This window comes from Astatotilapia calliptera, chromosome 19, assembly GCF_964374335.1.
Source record: "Astatotilapia calliptera chromosome 19, fAstCal68.1, whole genome shotgun sequence".
NCBI classification, from domain to species: domain Eukaryota; kingdom Metazoa; phylum Chordata; class Actinopteri; order Cichliformes; family Cichlidae; genus Astatotilapia; species Astatotilapia calliptera.
Window position 1 is genome coordinate 10,030,656 of NC_137440.1, and position 19,652 is coordinate 10,050,307.

General features: G+C 45.9%; 1 long non-coding RNA gene across 1 annotated transcript in view; it reads left to right on the forward strand.

The window, feature by feature from the left end:
• The window catches only part of LOC145422548 (uncharacterized), a 30,239-nt gene extending 19,615 nt beyond the window's left edge, over positions 1 to 10,624 (forward strand). Inside the window, exons 2-4 of the long non-coding RNA XR_013903858.1 lie at positions 8,991 to 9,143; positions 9,406 to 9,505; positions 9,603 to 10,624. This is a non-coding gene — a long non-coding RNA (uncharacterized LOC145422548). The remainder of the gene's footprint in view (positions 1 to 8,990; positions 9,144 to 9,405; positions 9,506 to 9,602) is intronic.
• Positions 10,625 to 19,652: the final 9,028 nt, after the last annotated feature.

Genomic DNA, 19,652 nt, shown 5'->3' on the forward strand with positions numbered 1-19,652 from the left:
CGACACGAACTACAGACGGGCGACAAATGAAAGGAAAACTGGTGTTTTATGGTGACTTCATTATTTCTGTGGTTTACATTTTTATTCTTTGACTCTTCTAGAACAGCTTTGCATGATTCACAGTTCATAATAATCCTTTGTCTCATACTGAGCCTCGGTGCAGCCCCTCACTTCAAACTCTCACTGAAACAAGCCCCTCCTCCTGCTTTTAAGCCAACCTTCTTCTGATTGGCTGCCCCTCATACAGTGTAAACCACAAGAGGGCGGGGCTTTTGTGCGACTACGTATGGATATCTCCTCGCTCGGAGTAGAGCTGGTGCCTTCTCGGTGACGTGTTTCAGGCACAGCGAGTCCTGGGACACGCTGCAGGGATTATGTCTCTCAGCTCGTTTGGGAATGACAAGGAATGGAAAATGTCTGGATAGATTTTCAAAATAAAAGACCCTGCCAGCTTCTGGTTTGAATAGAGAACGTTGGAGACCAAATATATTCTGTGGAGGAACATGTCGCAGTCATTATTAAAATACCAGAGACGGCAAGTAAAGTTTGGAAGAATGCTGTTTTCCTCTAAAGTGAGCTTCTGCTGTGGACTGAGAGACGTCATCAGAAGGGGCTGGGAAGCTTCTGGAGGCTTCCTCTGAACCTTTCTCCTAGCCACACGTGGACCTTTACACCCATCAGGGATGCTCGCGCTCTGTCACTGACACCCGGAGGTGCTACAAACTATATTCAGTGTAACACATCACCTGCGATCAGCCCTGCAAACAGTGCCGCTCGCTTAATTAGCGAGCAGTTAGAATCCGCCTCGTCCCCCGACAGACACTCACATCTTTCCGTTCTGGACGCCGCCCAAACCTGCCGCTGCTGCTGCTGTGGCTGAGAAGCCCTGACACGTGGTTAAAGGGGGGAACTCGCACTGTTAATGTGTGAAGTGTGTGCGTGGATAACGGGGTGTGTGTGAGGAGAGGAGGGGGGTGCTAGAGAAGACGCCATCAGCATCAGCCAAATATAAATAGCTTTGCCCTGGTTTGGTAGCTGGCACCCTTTAAAACACACACACACACACACACACACACACACACACACACACACACACACACACACACACACACACACACACACTATAGCCCTGATCTAGTTGCCACTGTGCAGCCTCTCTGTGTGGTTTGGCTGTCCTTCAAGAAATGAGTGTGTGTGCGCATAATTAGGAATGAGTGTTTGTCGAGCTGTTTGTGTGTGAGTCTGTGTGTGTGTTTGTGAGTCTGTGAGAGTGTGTGAGTCTGTGAGTGTGTGTGCTCTGCAAACAGTGAGACAGAAAGAAAACTGTAAATTACGGGGTTTGCATGTTTGCACCTGTGTTTCTGCCGCAACCAAACACACACAACCAACAATTCTCCCCTGCACATCACACACACACACACACACACACACACACACACACACACACACACACACACACACACACACACACACACACGTGAAAATGTCAGTTATTTGTCCAAATTTCCACCATTCAAAACTTCATATTTGACTTCTGTTGCTGTGCGTCTCTCCTGAGGAGCGGCAGTGAAACTGAAATCTCCTCTAATCCTCGACACGTTTGCCATTTCTCGGCGTCACCGCCGTATTGTGCTAATCTCAAAGCCTCTAAACGAAGTGCTGGAGTCTCTGTTTGCAGCCCACTCTGGAGGGCCGGTAAACCACTGAGCGCCTGAGAGGATGTGGTGGTTGAGAGCTGGACATGAAATAAACGCTGTGACAGATCACTTCTGAGATGTTTACAGTAAGCGTGCGCGCCGGATCGGCTCCTAATCCCGAACTCACAGCATCATCTGAGCGAGGGAGCGAGGTCGGAGTCAGCTGGTTTCTGCTGAGCAGATTATACCAAGACTGTGAAATAAGTTCAACGAGCTGAAGTTCAAGTTTGAACAAACTGCCAATATTTTTTCTGTTAATGAATTTGAATGAATTCATTCAAATTTTCTACATCGCTTCCTGTTTGCTGGAAGAACCAGCTGCTAGGCTGAAAAGTGCAGTTAAGAGCCCAAAGTTAGAACTTAAAGATGATGGGAACAGAGCTCGAGTCAAACGGCAAACATCTGTGATTGTGTTGATTCGCTTTGCTGTCTCAGACTGATTGCAAACAGCTGCAATCAGATGGTTACCCAGAGATTCAAATGTAACATCTTTGACCTCTGGGTGGTCACTTTCCATCACCTGGTGACTGCACCGATCACCTGGTGGGAGGAAACCTGTCTCCAAACAGCTGCAGTCTGAGTCAGACCGTTTGGAGACGTGTTCCTCCCACCAGGTGACCGGCGTAATCTTCCTGTGATTGAAAGCGTCTTCCAGAGGTTGACGGTGTTGCGTGTCCAACCTCCGATTGACCAGGTGGTCTTTGCAACTACTTTCAATTAATCTCCAACAATCACAGCAACGTGATATCACGGCAAAGATGGACACTCCTGTGCACTGTGTCCATGTCACACTTTGACTCTATTTGACTGTATTTTAACTTTATTTTGACTCTAGTGTATTTTACTCTATTTTACTTTATTTGACTCTATTTTACTGTATTCTATTTGGGCTCTATTTTACTGCATTTTACTCTATTTGACTTTAGAGACTTAAATAAATTCTATTTGACTTTATTTGAGTCTGTTTGGACTCTGTTTGACTCTATTTTACCCTATGTGACTCTATTTTGACTCTATTTTACTCTATTTTACCCTATTTGAATTTACAGAGTTAAATAAATTCTATTTGACTTTATTTTGCTCTATTTTACTGCATTTTAACTATATTTTGACTCTATTTTACTCTAGTTGACTAGATATTCCTCTATTTGACTCGATTTGATTGTATTCTATTTGAATCTGTTTTACTGAATTTGACTCTATTTTGATGAATTTTACTCTTTTTTAAACCCAACTTTACTGTATTCTATTTTACTGTATCTGACTCTATTTTACTGTTTTACTATATTTGACTCTATTTCGACTCTATCTTACTCTATTTGACTCTGTTTTGATGAATGTTATTCTATTTTGAATCTGTTTTACTGAATTTTACTCTATTTTGACCCAATTTTACTGTATTTTTATTCCATTTTGACTCTACTGTTTGTTTTTTACTCTAATTGAATTTAGAGACTTAAATAATGTCTATTTGAGTTCATTTTACTCTATTTTGACTCTGTTTTACTGTATTTGACTCTATTTTGACTCCACTGCTTCTTGTTTCTTCTGCATGTATGTGTCTGGAATCTTTATGACTTTATCCTCATGCAACCTCGCTCACCCTCCCCTGTACATACATGTGCACACATTATAAAACTGACCCTGCTATACAATCAGCCAAGTGTGTGTGTGTGTGTGTGTGTGTGTGTGTGTGTGTGTGTGTGTGTGTGTGTGTGTGTCAGTCCCTGCAGCCGTCTAGCACCCCTGCCAATGACCTGACCACTGCTGTTGCCAAGATACTGGTGTGTGTGTGTGTGTGTGTGTGTGTGTGTGTGTGTGTGTGTGTGTGTGTGTGTGTGCATGGATACATACGTCTGTTTCCACACCAACATACAGTCCAACCTATTTCTGTGTTGGGCTGAAAGATGAATCTCCACGCACCCGCTGTCAATCAGACGTGCACACCTACGCAGACAAATAAGGTGCTGAAACGCTGCTGATGTGCATCGTGATTCATGCTTTCTGGGGGCGGACCATTTACATCTGGAGTCCAGCGGTCCTCCCCCAGAAATTGTACATTTTGCCGTTTAGAACGATAAAGCAGAACATAAATAATTCAAACAAATGCAGAATGCCACCTGACCTGTGGGGGAGCAGTTCGCTGCGCACAGTGAAACTCGCTGCATGCATAATATCGCAGCAAACACTGGAAACATTACAGGAGCTAATCTGCAGATCTATTCAAAACAGAACCTGAGACGCCACCAATAAACTGATCGGCCAGCAGGTGCTGACCAGGTATGGAGGTGTCTGCACAGCGGGGGGACAGTTTGACGTGGGACAGGATTTATTGTCTGATTGATTTCAGTGGACAGAAAGTGAGGGGAGAAAATGGACTTGGAGGCTGGAGTGGTTGACAAAGACGTGAATCATCCTGCTGGGAACTTTCTGTCCAATGAGGTCTCAGGATGGTGCTGCTCTACACTCTCCAGTCATGAAGCCTTCTTCTGATACCGATGTGTGTATATGTACATATATTTATCTATCCAGGCTAAATTTACTTTGCTTTTATTTCTCACTGTTAGTATGATGTATTTTTAAGGAAGCTGAAGCTATTGAGCGTCATTTTAACTTACATTTTAGGTTTATTTAAAATGTAAGTTAACTACTTGTTTATATTTAAGAAAACTTTCTGTCCTTTCACAACATTCAGTACATTTACATGTGGGGCAAAGGTGAGGTGCAGACGTAATGAGCTGGGAGTGGCAGATTCCTCTGGCTGTTGCTGTTACTCGGTGCATCACAATGTTAATGCCATCATCATGATGAAGATAAAAAGGAGAACTTGTCCCCACACACAGGCACGACCTGCTGAAACTCAGGATCAGAGTTGGAGGCGCTCCCACTGGCCTGCTTCGGTTTGTCAGACCTGTCTGGATGGTATTCAACATGAGACGGGCGGTTTTAACAGATCTGAGGAGACCAGCTGATCGGAGCTGAGAATTCATCACGCACTCAGAGCGTGATAATATCCTAAAGGTCCCGTGAAGCGGCTGAGTCAGAGCGTCTCACGCTGCCGCTCTGCAGTCAGTCTGAACACAGCAGTCCTCGGTAACACGAGCAGCTGCAGATGTCCCATCAGGCCTTTTATCTCTTGTAAACATCGGACCGTGTGCTGTAATCCAGCGCGTTCTCTTTCACAGGGTGGCGGATACCGGAGCTGGAGCGCCACCCATCCGTTTAGCATCTCTTCTTTGATTCACAATAACGAGTCTCGCTCGCGGCTCGTCACAGCGCAGCGCTGTTCAGGATCTCCTGTCACGTAGTAACTTCGGCAGCTTTTCATGGGAAAACTGAACACAGTGAAGCGAAAAGCACGAAGCTGTCTGTGCACAGACCAGAGTTTCCTGACGAGCATCCTCCCAATGCCTCATTTTTGACTTCTCGTGGCCTCAGTGTTGCTGAGCGCATCAACACACGCCAAAGAGTCTACCTGTGGATCGTTCCGTTACCGACAGCATTATACGTCAATACTTCATTTTTTAACTTCCTCCCTTCCATTTCCTGCCTTTGTCTCATTGTGTTTAAATGTCGTTTAACACACTTCAGTGTGCAATGTGTCTGTGATCTTAACTTGTTATGTACTCTTTGTGTTTCTGTATCTTGTACCTGGTGGTGTTGACTGACTCTACCTGAACCCTAATGTTGATTTATTTACTCTTATTTTCATCATCTCGTTTTCCTCCTCTATTCCTTCTTATGGTGTTAACTTGGGATTATTAACCCTTTATTTCCACGTGTCTTGTTTTCCTCTCTTCCTTTACCACCATTGTTATCGTTCTGATTGGTTCACCTGTGTGTTACCATCCCGTGATTTCCTCATGTTGCTTTCACCTGTGTCTCTGTTCTTTCCTTTTCCTCTCTGTTGCTGTTGTATTGAGTTCACCTGTGTCTTATTTCCCCTCTCCCTGGTGTCCACGTCCACATGGTTGTCATCTCTCTGTCCCTGAGTCCTCCCCAGCCGTCCCTGTTGCTTTTGCATGTTGTTGGTGAATTGGGTTTTCCTGCCACACAGTGCAGTGTGTGTTGTTGTGTTCTCACTTTCTCGTTTTTTTCCTTTTCCATTTCAGTCTGAAGATGCTGTAAGAAGAATGAACAGTGAGATAATTATTGTTAATGTTAACTCCCTGAGTCCTTTGAGCTCCTGCTTCCACGCTGAGCATTCATCATTGTTTGGCAGTGACCTCACATGACCCTGCAGTCGCACTGTGCAAAGACATTTTTCCCTGGAACTGATCTCCATCTGTGGAGCGAGATGGATTTGACCTGGAGCAGGACTTCCTGTGGCGTCCTGTAGTAGCATGATGACGATTGGCTGAGAGAGTGTGTGCTCGTACCTGGTTGGGCTGAAACGATCAAATTGAGGAACGCCAAGAGAGCTGACAGAAGTGACGGTGTGATCTGTACGCACGAGCAAAAATCAGCTCCAAGACCAGAAACCTTCCCTGACTCCACTGCCTACTCACGGCTTCACTCCTCAAACCTAAAAAGTCATAAAACTAAACAAAAGCTGAATAAGTCCACCACCCACACACACACACAACTCAGCAACTAAAATCTAAAGTTTCCCCTAAAAATCAACACCACAGAGCCGGAGGTGCCATCCCACACACGCACACTTGACTTTTTAATACAAGCCCACCACATCTCCCAGCATGCACATATAGCAGTTTGAAGCCCCGCCCCAAACCGTCACAGACACAAAATTATTCCTAATTATTCCGTCGTTAAACGAGAAAATTCCGTAAAGTCTTCGATTTGGATTTACAGTGAACAGAAAACAACAACGTCTGCACTTCCAGCTGTAATGAAGCTGTGATAGAGTTTACAAGTTTCTCCAATCTGCAAAGGAAGAGAGCTTCTCTTGTTTCTGGACACAGTGAGAGCTCGATCGCTTCTTTAAATATTGCAGAAATGTGCTCCTGTGCCTCCTTCTCACCTCTCTGAGCAGAGCAGACACTTTGTGACGGGTAAGAATTTCACTCCACGCCATAATTCAAAGCAATTCACGGAACAAATAACCAGAAGAAGTGAAGCATCGATGGTTACGGTGCTGGTGCAAACACATCAGTTCATCCAGCTGCGTCTGTGTTCGTTCAGGTAAATTCTTCAGGTTTGCACAAAAACTCCAAATCTCCAGTCAGACATGGAGGAGGAGCTAAATGATGCTGTTGAGGGCAGCTGAAGCTGAATGACCGGATCTCTGATCTCCTCCCCGTGTGTCCTCCACCTTCAGAGGAAGCTCCTTCCTGCTCCTTCCTCACCCAGAGCAGAAGTGCAACTTTACCAGTAAGACGACAGCTTCTGTCTCTTCAACAGACCAACCAGTACATCCATCCTTTATCCAGATAACTGCAGCTCTAAGTTGGTGCTCCACCCTTTTCCAACCATGGCCTCAGAGCTGCAGGTGCTAATGCCCCGCAGCTGGAGGTCACCGACTGATGAAGCCAGAGGGCAACATGATCTGCAACGAGCAGAGAGGAGGTCCTGAGATGCTCTGAGGTGTTTCCACTGAGGTGACCGCCAATGCCCCGCCCACATCTGCTCCTCGGCCTACCTTCACCTGACACTCCAACATGCAAAGGTAAAGTGGAACAGTCCTGTAGCACGTGTGTTTGTGGGCTTCAGGAGGACGTTAGCAGCTGTAAAATGAACATCTGGATCCTCTCTGTTTCCCAAAACGTTCGGCTCCTTGAAAAAACAGCTTTACTTGTACGTTAGCGTGCTGGAGGACGCGGCGCTGAGTGAAGTGCCGAATGTGCTGCGAGTCAGCAGAGCCGAGATCGATGGCAGAGGTAAACAAGCCCAGAGATGTAAATAACAACAAGCTTCCATTTACAGAGCAGCTGAAAAACTGCAGCTCTGACACTGATTTATGTTCTACCGCACGCGTGTGTGTGTGTGCGTGTCTGTGTGTGTGTGTTTGACCACATGTGCTGGCGTGTTCTCATTTCTGTGTGTACGTGTCGATGGAAATGAGGTGACCCGCTGTGTGTGAGCGCGCTCAGACAGAATGCCTCGTCAGATGTCTGGGGACAGTTGGCCAATCGGCTCTCGTGTCTGTGGCCCAGACACACACACACACAAACACACACAGACACACACACGCAGAGAGGTGACACACGTTACAGCTGTAAATAAAAGATGGCCGTTGGGTGGCTGAACAAAGAGTCAGCTTGTAAACAAACAGAGACAGAAACCCTTCCTTGCTTCTTCGCTGCCTGTGGATGAAATCCTGCTCTGCATTTTGGGTTTTTTTCGTGATATCACAAATGCGTACGTGATGTGTACGTGACGTGCTGCGCGCATTGTGTCCAGGTGAAATATCGATGCTTGGGTTTAAGTTTGGTACGTACTCGTGCTCTTGAGCATCTTTGACCTTGCAGTTGGGACCGATCCAATAACTCAATGGATTAAAACCTCAATCGATAAATGGATCAGCGGGGCCCAGGTGCTTCACCTGGACCCCGTCTCATCCCTCACAGGTCACACTGACCCCCAGCTTCATAAAAAATACAGTTTAATCCCCAACTTTCCACAGAGCTCCCAGCACCGCGAGCTCACACACGGCCACGTTCAATAAACTCATTAGCAGTCTCAGTTTGCTGTGCGCGCCCACGCTGGGCTGCAGATCCCCTGATCTGTCCTCGGAGAAATCCCCGCTGCTCATCGTGTCCAACGCCACACAGAGACCTGACGTCTCTAACCTCCGTCGCAGCTGCAAAGAGGAAACTTGCCCTTCGTTTCCTTCAAACTCTGCAGCAGAAAGCGCAGCGGCGTCCGACCCTCCTCCCGCCAGCCTTCTGTCTCAGCTCACGCTCTCGGTGAGGGGGAACAGGAGGCTGCTCTGCTAATGAATAGCTGAGTAGCTCCTGTATGAGGCCGAGCTGCGGGTCTGCCTTCACTTCTGTTTGCTGCAGCACGGCCTCACAATGCACCTCAAACACGCTCACACCTGAGCGCAGCCCGAGCTTCAGCACACAGGTTCATGAAAGTAAGAAGAGTTCAGGTCGAGTCAGAGCTCCTGCGCCGCGTGGCCGTCTTTGAAGCCCATATCTGAAAAGCTGTGACCCTGAGCTGAAGAGCCACAGGTCGCTGCTCCCTCCACTCTGGGCAAGGATGGACGCAACCCGCCTCTGTCCCTCGCCATGTCCACGCAGTCGCACCGTTGCGTGTGAAGTAGCATGTTTGTGTTTCTGTATTTAAATCTTTATCTGTTCTTTGAGCTGATTGGTGTTCATGTGCATGCAGGAGGTGGTCCCCCCGCCCCCGAGAGTCCGACCTGGACAAAGGGCAGAAAACAGACGACGGAGGCAACATCCAAATGACCATACACTGTATATAAATGATGGACACCTTATAGACGGTGTATTTTGTTTCCGTGGACGTTAACTCAGATCAGCTGTGAGTATTTTCATTCTTCACTCGAGCTGCTGTGCGGACATTAAACGCAGCAGTGGCTGTAATTAATATTTTGAGAGTGTGTAAAGAGCTGCAGAGCTGAAGGTTTGGTGTGTCTGTGTGTGAGGCGTAGCTACAACTACAACTAAACACACCACCTGAAGCATTCAGCATGTAGTGAGCTCCAATGTGCGATTCTGATTGCACCGACTCCCTGCACTGCTTTCTTTGACTTGCTCACACTAACACGCTGCTTTGTCTGCAGGACGGAGTGAGCATCACAGAGCAGCTGCACACATACGTCTCCACACTCGCTGAACCATGCCACGCAGCCCCTGTAGGAGCTACCTGACAGGAGGACTCTGGTAGAGGATGTAATATGATAGACAACATGACAGACTGTGTATAAAATGTTGACCAATCATGCAAACCAAAGGAGAAATTAACCCTTTACCTTTACAGTGAGGAGATGCAGTGGCTCTATAATGTGAGGGGCGTGCTTACCTTTGTTGTGATGGAGGTTGTCTCTCTGCAGCTGAACCCGTACAGGAGATTTGGGACCAATCGGGCCTAAAACATGAAGCTATCACCAAAATCTGCAGTTCCTCTACCGTCCAGCAGGGGCTCCAGCAGCGAGTCAGTTCACATAGACTGCAAACTTTTTGCGGGTCGATACAAAAACCCCTTGTCTCTTATATTGCACCTTTTCTCCATCGCAGACATAAAACGTGCAGAACGGACCTTCACATGATGCACAGGCCTGCAGAGGGCAGCTCTGCACAGATGTGCATACTAATTATTCAGTCTCTGCCGTCCTCAGTGTCTGCAATTTTATGCACCAGAGCAGTAAGTAGACGTCTGATGGCTAAAGTGAATATCTACCTTGATAGCTGCCCAGCAGGCCGCCGTGCTGGAGCTGCACCCCACCTGCACCGGCCCGCTCGGACCCCTCCTGTGAGCGCGACAGTTAGAGAGAGAGGCAGGAAGAGATGTCGGAGGTCTGCATGAGAGGAGGATGGAGGGAGGAAGCACAGGCGAGGAGCAGAGAGGCTATGATTGCCAGCCAGCGTGTAGCCGGTAATTACAACGTTGTGTTCCCTCTCTCGCTCTCAGGCTCGCAGCCATTCACACCTTCCTGCTTTACATGCCCGTGTGCTCAAGGTTAATGCAAGGGAAGGCTAAATAAAGACATTCAGGACACTTGATTTCAGACTGTCACATGCCTCTTTGTGTTTTTGGTTATACATGTTAAAAAAGCAAGTTTCTGCTCTGAGGCTTCAGCTCACTCATCATTCTTGGTCCTGCAGTCAGAACGTGGTGTGAGTCTTTCAATGGAAGTTGATAACTTCCTGCTACATCTAACGCAGCCTCATAAACTCTGTTTTTCATGGATGTTAAACTTTATGGTAACACCTGGAGAAAAGCGATGATCTGACTCTACAGGTACCTGCAACAAATGCGCATTAATAAAAAAGTATTCCAACTTTTTCAGACTCTGGCTTTTATTCATTGGTCAATGCGACTGGCCGTAACCTTTCCTGTACTGCACGATGAAGGTGTCATTCATCGTCACTGCTGCCTTTTACAGCTGAAGAGCCTGATGTTTCTTACAGTGTTTGGGAGAAACCATCTCAGTGGCCCCCGTCGGGTGACGTAGGTGAGAAAAATGCACGCTTCAAGATCAATAAGTTGTTATATTAGTAGTAATGAGATAATTAAGCGAGTTAATGAGGCAACAATGAGGGAACAAAAGCTGCATGTCAAAGGTGGAAGTAGCTGCATTTGTTCCTGAAGTTTTGAGTCACAGACTTTGGCTTTGTGGCTGCTGCCATGTTGTTTTGGGTTTGTGACCATACTGCGTCGGCCCTGTCAGGGTGGGATAGGCTCCGGTGAAGCATGCAGAGCTGCTGCTGCTCCACATCGAAAGGAGGTAGCTGAGTTGGTTTGGGCAGGTGGAAAGGATGCCTCCCAGGTACCTGTTGGGTGAGGTGTTCCTGTACGTCCTTAGAGGAGGCGGAGGCCCTGGGACAGACCCGGGACACGCTGGAGAGACGACATGTCTCGACGTGCCTGCTCTCACGACGCACAGTGGACGTTAGAGGTACTGCAGCCGCTGGTGCTTTCAGCCGATTGCACGAAAAAGTCCTCCAGCTTTCATCTCTGTGTTGGTCTCTCTGTAAAAACAGTTTCAGCTTTTTTTAATGAAATCTGCTCCGACTCGAAGCCTGAATGAACCTCCTCGGCTTCGTTATCGCAGCCGCCTCGTCTCATTGTTGATGTGGGAAATATTGATGAGGGGGTCTTGGAGGCGCATGAATCTTGGATTAATCACAGCTCGGTTTATGACCTGTCCGCTGCATCGCAGTGCGTTCTGTGTTTGTAATTGTGCTGTCAGGTGATGTTAGCGTGTGTGTGTGTGTGTGTGTGTGTGTGTGTGTGTGTGTGTGTGTGTGTGTGTGTGTGGTCCCCAGGCTGTGGATTTATTGCTTACATGACTGCCTAAACTGACCGATCAGCTCTGGTATCTCCTCGTCTGTCTCCCCCTTCCTGTTTTCTCCTCTCTCGTTTTCTCTCTGCTGCTATCTTGCATCATTTCTTGCCTCCCTCCCTCCCCCCTCTCCTCACCCCCACTGTCTCGCTCATTGACTTATCTTTCTGCTTTGCTTGATTCATCTCCTTCTGCCCCTCGCTCTCTCCATCACACACACTCTGTTCCTGCTGCTCTACATGAGTATGTCCTCTCCTCCCTCCTTCTCTCCTCCCACTCATTCACCCCAGTCTCCCCCTCTCCCCTGCCCCTCACTCATTTTTATGACTGCCACAGGAGCCTTTCTCTCTCTCTCTTTGTCTCTGTGTTTATGAGCAGAGCTATATTGAGAGCGTCTGGCTGGTAGACACAGAGGAAAAGAGGGGGCGAGAGTGCACGATGAAGCCAGAGGAGAGAGGGATGGAGGGCAGGCGCGACCAAGATAGAAAGCGGGTTAGATAATGGAGCTCAAACATACATGCATACATGCGACCGATCAATGCCTTTTACATCTGGCGCAATAAAACGTTTTCTGATCAATCCGAGACAATGAAAAGAGGAGAAATAATCTAAATGTGGCCAAATGCCACCACAGAAGAGAAATTAAACGCTCAGGGGAATCAATGGCTGCTCAAAGTGGCGCAAATCGATATCTGCATATCAGCATCGCAGCTATTGATTTAATATGACTACATTTAACCTGAATCAGGTATCTGACTCTGCAGCTCTGATCACCTCAGAGGAACATTTCATCATCTTTAACTTGTTTTGCTTTAATAGTCCAGAAAGGTTCTCTGATCCGCCACAGAGCCGGCCGTTTCATTAGGCACGCTATAAACGTATACGTGTGGGTTTGTGAGACGCATCTTGATCAGCAAGTTGATTGGTCTGTTGAAGTCAGTGACAGTGTTTCAACCAATCACAGTGGCTGATAATCTACTGCTTGGTCTGTGTTCCTGGCCTCATACTTGATCCAGCTGTTTGACCTCATTATAGACTCATTTCAAACATTTTTAAAACAAACAGCTAACAGATCATCTGCAGAGGAATGGCTTATTGAAGAGTTTCAGTCAGGTTTCAGAGCTCATCACAGCACAGAAACAGCTTTAGTGAAGGTTAGAAATGATCTTCTTATGGCCTCTGACAGTGGACTCATCTCTGTGCTTGTCCTGCTAGACCTTAGTGCAGCATTCGATACTGTCGACCATAATATCCTATTAGAGCGATTAGAACATGCTGTAGGTATTACAGGTACTGCACTGCAGTGGTTTGTATCATATCTATCTAATAGACTCCAGTTTGTGCATGTAAATGGAGAGTCCTCTTCACACACTGAGGTTAATTATGGCGTTCCACAGGGTTCAGTGCTAGGACCAATTCTGTTTACATTATACATGCTTCCCTTAGGCAGCATCATTAGAAGACATAGCATACATTTACACTGCTATGCAGATGACACCCAGCTCTATCTGTCCATGAAGCCAGATAACACACACCAATTAGTTAAACTGCAGGAATGTCTTAAAGACATAAAGACTCAGTGACGTGATCCTAAATTACCGATAGGTGTGAATGTGAGTGCAACAGGATGGCGACCTCTCCAGCATGTGGTAGCTGGAGTAGGCTAATGAATGGATGGATGGGTGAGCACTGACTAAGCAACAGAAGATGAATGAAGAAATTAAATGCTAATAATGTGGTCTATTAAAAATTGGCTCTTTCTTTGTTACAAACTTTACTGTATTATCCATCAGTTAGGATACGACACAAAGTAACTACTATGATTTTACTGTATAACATTTTCAAAATTATAATAATTACATTGGTAGATTGCTCAATTACTTAAAGCTGTAGTGAGGTTTTATTACATATAAATAAATGTTCATAGATGAGTTCCCACATTTAAATGCATTTTATAGTTTCAGAGTTTCAAATGTCGTGTTTGCAGTGACGTTCCCACCCTACTACACTGCCAGAGCTGAAGCAGGACGCAGCCATAGTTTACACCGACGTGAAGAGGAACAGAAAGCAACACTAACTCAGGTTGAAAGGACTCAAATTTCCGGATCATTGCAGGCGTGCTGGTATCACTTTCAGTTTCCTGCCTTAGCTTTCTGACTCCTGCTTCTGTCTGAAGTCCTACCACTGAGATGTGTAACCAGCTGAAGACCTGCAGCCCCGAGCAAAGACAATCATCTGATGAGTCATGCCGTCTTTCCCCTCCATCCTTGGGTTTATATTTGGAGGAAGACAAAAAGAAGCCTCCAGCTCCGAGTATGTATTAAAGATGGAGGTGGGTGTGTAATGGCAGCAGCTGAAGTGAATCATTAGCTGGAAAGTTTGTGTTTGATTACTGCAAGCGCTCCTCGCCACAGGCAGAATACAACTGAGGCCATATTACAAAACCGGCTTCGTCCTATTGCAGCAAATCCAGCTCTCCTTTCATTTTTCTCTTATTGCTGAGCTCTCCTGAACATCTGCGAACTCAAACAAAAGCCAGAGGAGACCAAAGTCCCGACAGAGAGCCGAAGACTGAGTGTTTCATACGACAGTCACAGATCAAAATGTCCCCAACGCTCTTTGTTTATCTGCCAGCAAAAGTTGTAGGACCACCAGCCGGACTCTCGGATTCTTCAGCCAAACTCTTACAACAGCTGGAAGATGAAAAAACGAGGACGTGCAAAACCAAACTCTCAGACTGGGAACTGGACCAGACCAGAACCTTTAGACATCTTTGAAAACTCTACAATAAAATCTGTATTATCACCTTTATAAGGTCGTAAAGAGTCTGAAAGCACTGCTGGGCCTCAGCACGAGCACAAGGCTTAAGCTTTAAATCACGGTGGGTGTAGTTTAGGGCAGCAGTGAGGCCACTAAATGGTGTAATGTGCATTTGTTTAAAGGCTTCCTGCACACAGCTCAGTTTCACTCGGTAATCTGTGTAAACACAAATCTGTATATGAATGTAAAGAATCTGCAGGAAGGACTGTCTGGCTCCTGTTTGCAGTCAGACTGCAGGCTGTTGGGATGGAGATCCATCCTTGATGATCGTTTTAAATGCATCTGCATTCACGAACAATGAACGCATGGATGAAACAGCTGCATATCTGCTGGTTGTTCTGGGTCTCAGACCAACAGCTGTACTTTAACCAGAGAAGGGGGACGTGCACATTACCTGTGCTCCAGGACAGGTGTGGTGCTACAGCAGAGGCTGAGCTGGTGCAGCTCCTGTCCCGGCTCTCGGCCCCCTGTGTAACCTGTGTGATTGCAAACGACAAAAGTAAACTGATGATGCTCGCAGGTGCACAATCAGAATCTCCGACCCTCTCGCCTGCATCAGGAAAGCTAAAGGCTCAAATGTTTGGGCTCTTAAACCCTCACACTGAGCAGCAGGAGGTAAAAAGTTGAGACCAAACTACAAACAGACCTTTTATGAACATGTTGGATGTTTGTCCTGTTACCGTCCACCCTGGACCGCTGACATTCATCAGTAATCTTATCGCTCTTACCCTCCACTGAATTGTTCTGCTTCTGCCTCTGTTTTCCAGTCTTTGTTTTCGGTCCTTTACTCTGATGTGTCCTTCCATCATCAGCTGGGAATCCTCTGAAAAACACATCAAACCTTTAGTTTCTGTCACCGAATGAATCTAGCGTCACTTTGACCTGCAGGCTGCGCTCACCTACTCTGAGTCTCCCGAGATTTGAATCAAAATCCAGATGTTTTCCGGCTCTTGTCGTCGTGGCTCTGTCACTTACTCAGTGTATGTTCGTGTCGTTGTGACCAGTGCTGATTGAACCGCTGCATATCTCGGCCAGGACAGTCTTGTAAATTAGATTTTTAATCTCAAGAGTCGTTTTCCTCGTTAAATAAAGGTTAAATAATAATTTCTCCGGCAGCACAGCAGAGGCTGGGTTCAGATTAATCAGACAGATGATGCTGGTCTGAATCACACTTGTTGTTTGGTGGTTTTATTACAAAGAGGAGCTCATGCACTGCTTGATAAACATGAGCGTTACAGGATGATGATGGTGATGGTGATGAGCTTGTACCTGGCTTCCATGATGGTCAGCAGCAGAGATGGGCAGTAACGCGTAATCTGATTACTTTTTTCAAGTAACGAGTAAAGTAAGGGATTACTATTGCAAAAATGGTAATTAGATTACCGTTACTTTCCCGTAGGAACGCTGCGTTACTGCGTTACTAAAACCGTGAGTTTTTTGCGAGAATATCTCACGACAATGACGTAAGCGAGTGCGCTGTTAGTGACAACAGCTGTGTGCAGATCAACAATGGATCATATATCGATTGTGGGAGAGAGTATGAGCGTGCAGCGTTTAAAGCGTGGAAGTACTGACCTTACTTTGAGTTTGATTCCATAAAAAGTGACAAAAACATTAGCGTCTGTTGTGCGTGGGAAGAAAACTTCTTTTTACAGCGAAAAAACCCCTAAACTTCCAAGCAAGCGCCAAGTGCGCAACGACGTAATGGGAAACTCACAGAGAAACTCGCGGATTCTTCAACTGACCGCAGCACATATGCACCAGGGTAAACCTCCGCCTGCCCCACTCCTGCTTTACAGGTGAAAATAGAGCAAAAGGACCGCTGAGTCTTTGACTTTATTTATTTTCTGCTGTGTTTTACTTGCATCTATTTGAAAGACTGAGTGTAAACACAAAAAATATTTTATTTTATGTGCTGGAATGTGCAGAAAATAGGTTTAAATGTTAAACTAATTTATTCAACTCAGAGAATGTTGCATATAATTAAATTTTGTCTTGATGCATAAAGTTAAAAGATTAAAACTAATAAAACAAGTTTAAAAAAAGAGACTTTTCCATTTGATTACATTGTGTATGATGGATTATGTAGAAAAAGTAGAATTGGGCTGAAAGATCTATCGCTTTATCACCTCTTCAGGTTGTAAATCATGTTTTTAAAAAGTAACTAAGTAGCTAAGTAATTAATTACTTAATTAAGTAAATAAGTAATTAATTAAATAAGTAATCAGTAAAGTAACGGGATTACTTTTTGGGGGAAGTAATCAGTAATTAGTTACTGATTACTTTTTTCAAGTAACTTGACCAACACTGGTCAGCAGATCTAAACATTCTTCAGGCTTCACAGAGTCACATTTCCACCTCCTTCACCCTTCTAAGAGCTGCAGGCTTTTTTTCTTCGACTGAAAAATTCCTCAGAGTTCAGACTGCAGAGTGACATCAGCACAGGAAACTGACCCCACAGCAGCGTGCTGTTCACCAACGAGCGTTAAAAAGGAGACGAGGGAGTGGGTAAGGCGGGGTGAGATTCTAGGGAGAAAAAGCATTTCTAAATTTCACAGATTAACATTTAAAAGTTTGAATAAATATAAAAATGTTAAATTCAGAAGGAAAAAACTGAGAGCTTTACATGAAAAAATGTATGAGAGAAAAACAGTGAAGCAACAGATGAAGTGATGTTTGTGAAGTAAAACTCATTTACCACAAAAAGGCAGCAGTTTAATACGAGTAATGTTACTTTTCACAGTTAGGTCGGAAGTGCTCAACTTATAAGAACATCATCTTCTAACCAGACTGTTAAACAACAAAACACAGAGTTTATTTCTTTAAAATCTGACGTTTTCTCTTGTGAATTTGAGCGTTTGTGGGGGTTTTGCTCCCTGATGCGCCGTCTTAGACGTTAGACGTCGAATGGAGACATCCAGGAGGAGCAGTCCTGCAGCGATGGGTCATTGGCTGTGTGTGAGGCACACTCGTGTGCAGTGGAGCAGGCGTGTGGTATTTGTGCTTCGAGCAGGTGTTTGCTGAAGCGAGGGGGAGCAGGAGTACTCAACCATATGTGATTGAGCAACTGGTCAATAAAGAAAGATGATGTAGGAAGCAGCCCCCAAGGTCACTTCATGGAAATTCAGAATCACATCGTTTCTGAAGATCCCTGCACCAGTTTTGAACAATTCCCGTCTTTCCCACTTCTCAGGAATGACATTTCCATCCCAGATCCAGTCCCACACTCAGCCATAATCTCTGTTTTCATCGGGAACGCTCAGGCTCGAGTTTTAATAATGGAGCAAATAAATCAGATCTGTAATTAGGCGAGCTGCGATGCAAATGAGAGCCGAGCGCCACGTCTCTCTGCAAACATACGTGCTGCAAAATGAGATGCTTTTCACAGATTTAATGCCGTTCTTCACGAGATCTCTGCTCCTGCTCAACGGCACAGAAACAGCAGCATTAGTCTGAATTCCATACGTTTAAAGTTAAATAAGCGCTGGCTCTGTCAAACCTGCGTTTCAATTAAAAAGTGGAGCACAAAGCTGCAAAGTGAAGCACGGAGCACAGAAATGCAGAATACTAGAAGAGGATCTGATCTGCTCTAAAGGATAAACGCTGATCTGAGAGCCTTATCGCTCAGATTTTTCAATTTTCACACGAGTGTGTAGCTATTAAGTTTAGTAATGAGAGCTGGGATCAATTCATATTTCAGACATTTACTATAAAAGTCCAAGGCCCAATCTCTGTCGTTCTAATTTCAGCTGATATACACTCAACAAAAATATAAACGCAACACCTTTGTTACTGCTCCCATTCCCCATGGGATGGATGTAGAGACCTAAAATTCATTCCAGATACACAATATAACCATCCCTCCCAAACAGTGGTCACAAATCAGTCCAAATGTGTGGTAGTGGGCACATCTGCTATATTGAGATAATCCATCCCACCTCACAGGTGTGCCACATCAGGATGCTGATCTGACATCATGAGTAGTGCACAGGTGTACCTCAGACTGCCCACAACAAAAGGCCACCCTGGAATGTGCAGTTTTGTCTCACAGCAAAATGCCACAGATGCCACAAGCAATGACGGAGCGTGCAACTGGCATGCTGACAGCAGGAATGTCAACCAGATCTGTCGCCCGTGCATTGAATGTTCATTTCTCAACCATAAGCCGTCTCCACAGGCGTTTCAGAGAATATGGCAGCACATCCAACCGGCCTCACAACCGCAGACCTCGTGTAACCACACCAGCCCAGGACCTCCACATCCAGCAGGTTCACCTCCAAGATCGTCTGAGACCAGCCACCCAGACAGCTGCTGGAACAATTGGTTTGCACAACCAAACAATTTCTGCACAAACTGTCAGAAACAGTCTCATGGACGCTCAACTGCATGCCCGTCGTCCTCATCGGGGTCTTGACCTGACTCCAGCTCGTCGCCGTAACAGACTTGTGTGGGCAAATGCTCACATTCGATGGCGTCTGGCACGTTGGAGAGGTGTGCGCTTCACGGATGAATCATGGTTCACATTGTTCAGGGCAGATGGCAGCTGAGAATGTCCCAGTTCTTGCATGGCCAGCATACTCACCGGACATGTCACCCATTGAGCATGTTCGGGATGTGCTTGACCGGCGTATACGACAGCGTGTACCAGTTCCCACGAATATCCAACAACCTCGCACAGCCATTGAAGTGGAGTGGACCAACATTCCACAGGCCACAATTGACAATCTGATAGACTCCATGCGACGATGTGTTGCACTGCATGAGGCAAATGGTGGTCACACCAGATACTGACCGGTTCTGGGTCCCCAGACCCCCAATAGCGCAAAAAACTGCACATTCCAGGGTGGCCTTTTGTTGTGGGCAGTCTGAGGTACACCTGTGCACTACTCATGATGTCAGATCAGCATCCTGATGTGGCACACCTGTGAGGTGGGATGGATTATCTCAATATAGCAGATGTGCCCACTACCACACATTTGGACTGATTTGTGACCACTGTTTGGGAGGGATGGTTATATTGTGTATCTGGAATGAATTTTAGGTCTCTACGTCCATCCCATGGGGAATGGGAGCAGTAACAAAGGTGTTGCGTTTATATTTTTGTTGAGTGTATGTCACAAGCAGAGCTGCTGGTTTACGCTCGAATCGCAACAGACAACACACCGACGGCCACCTCTGCCAATCACAGGCAGTGTTCATAGACT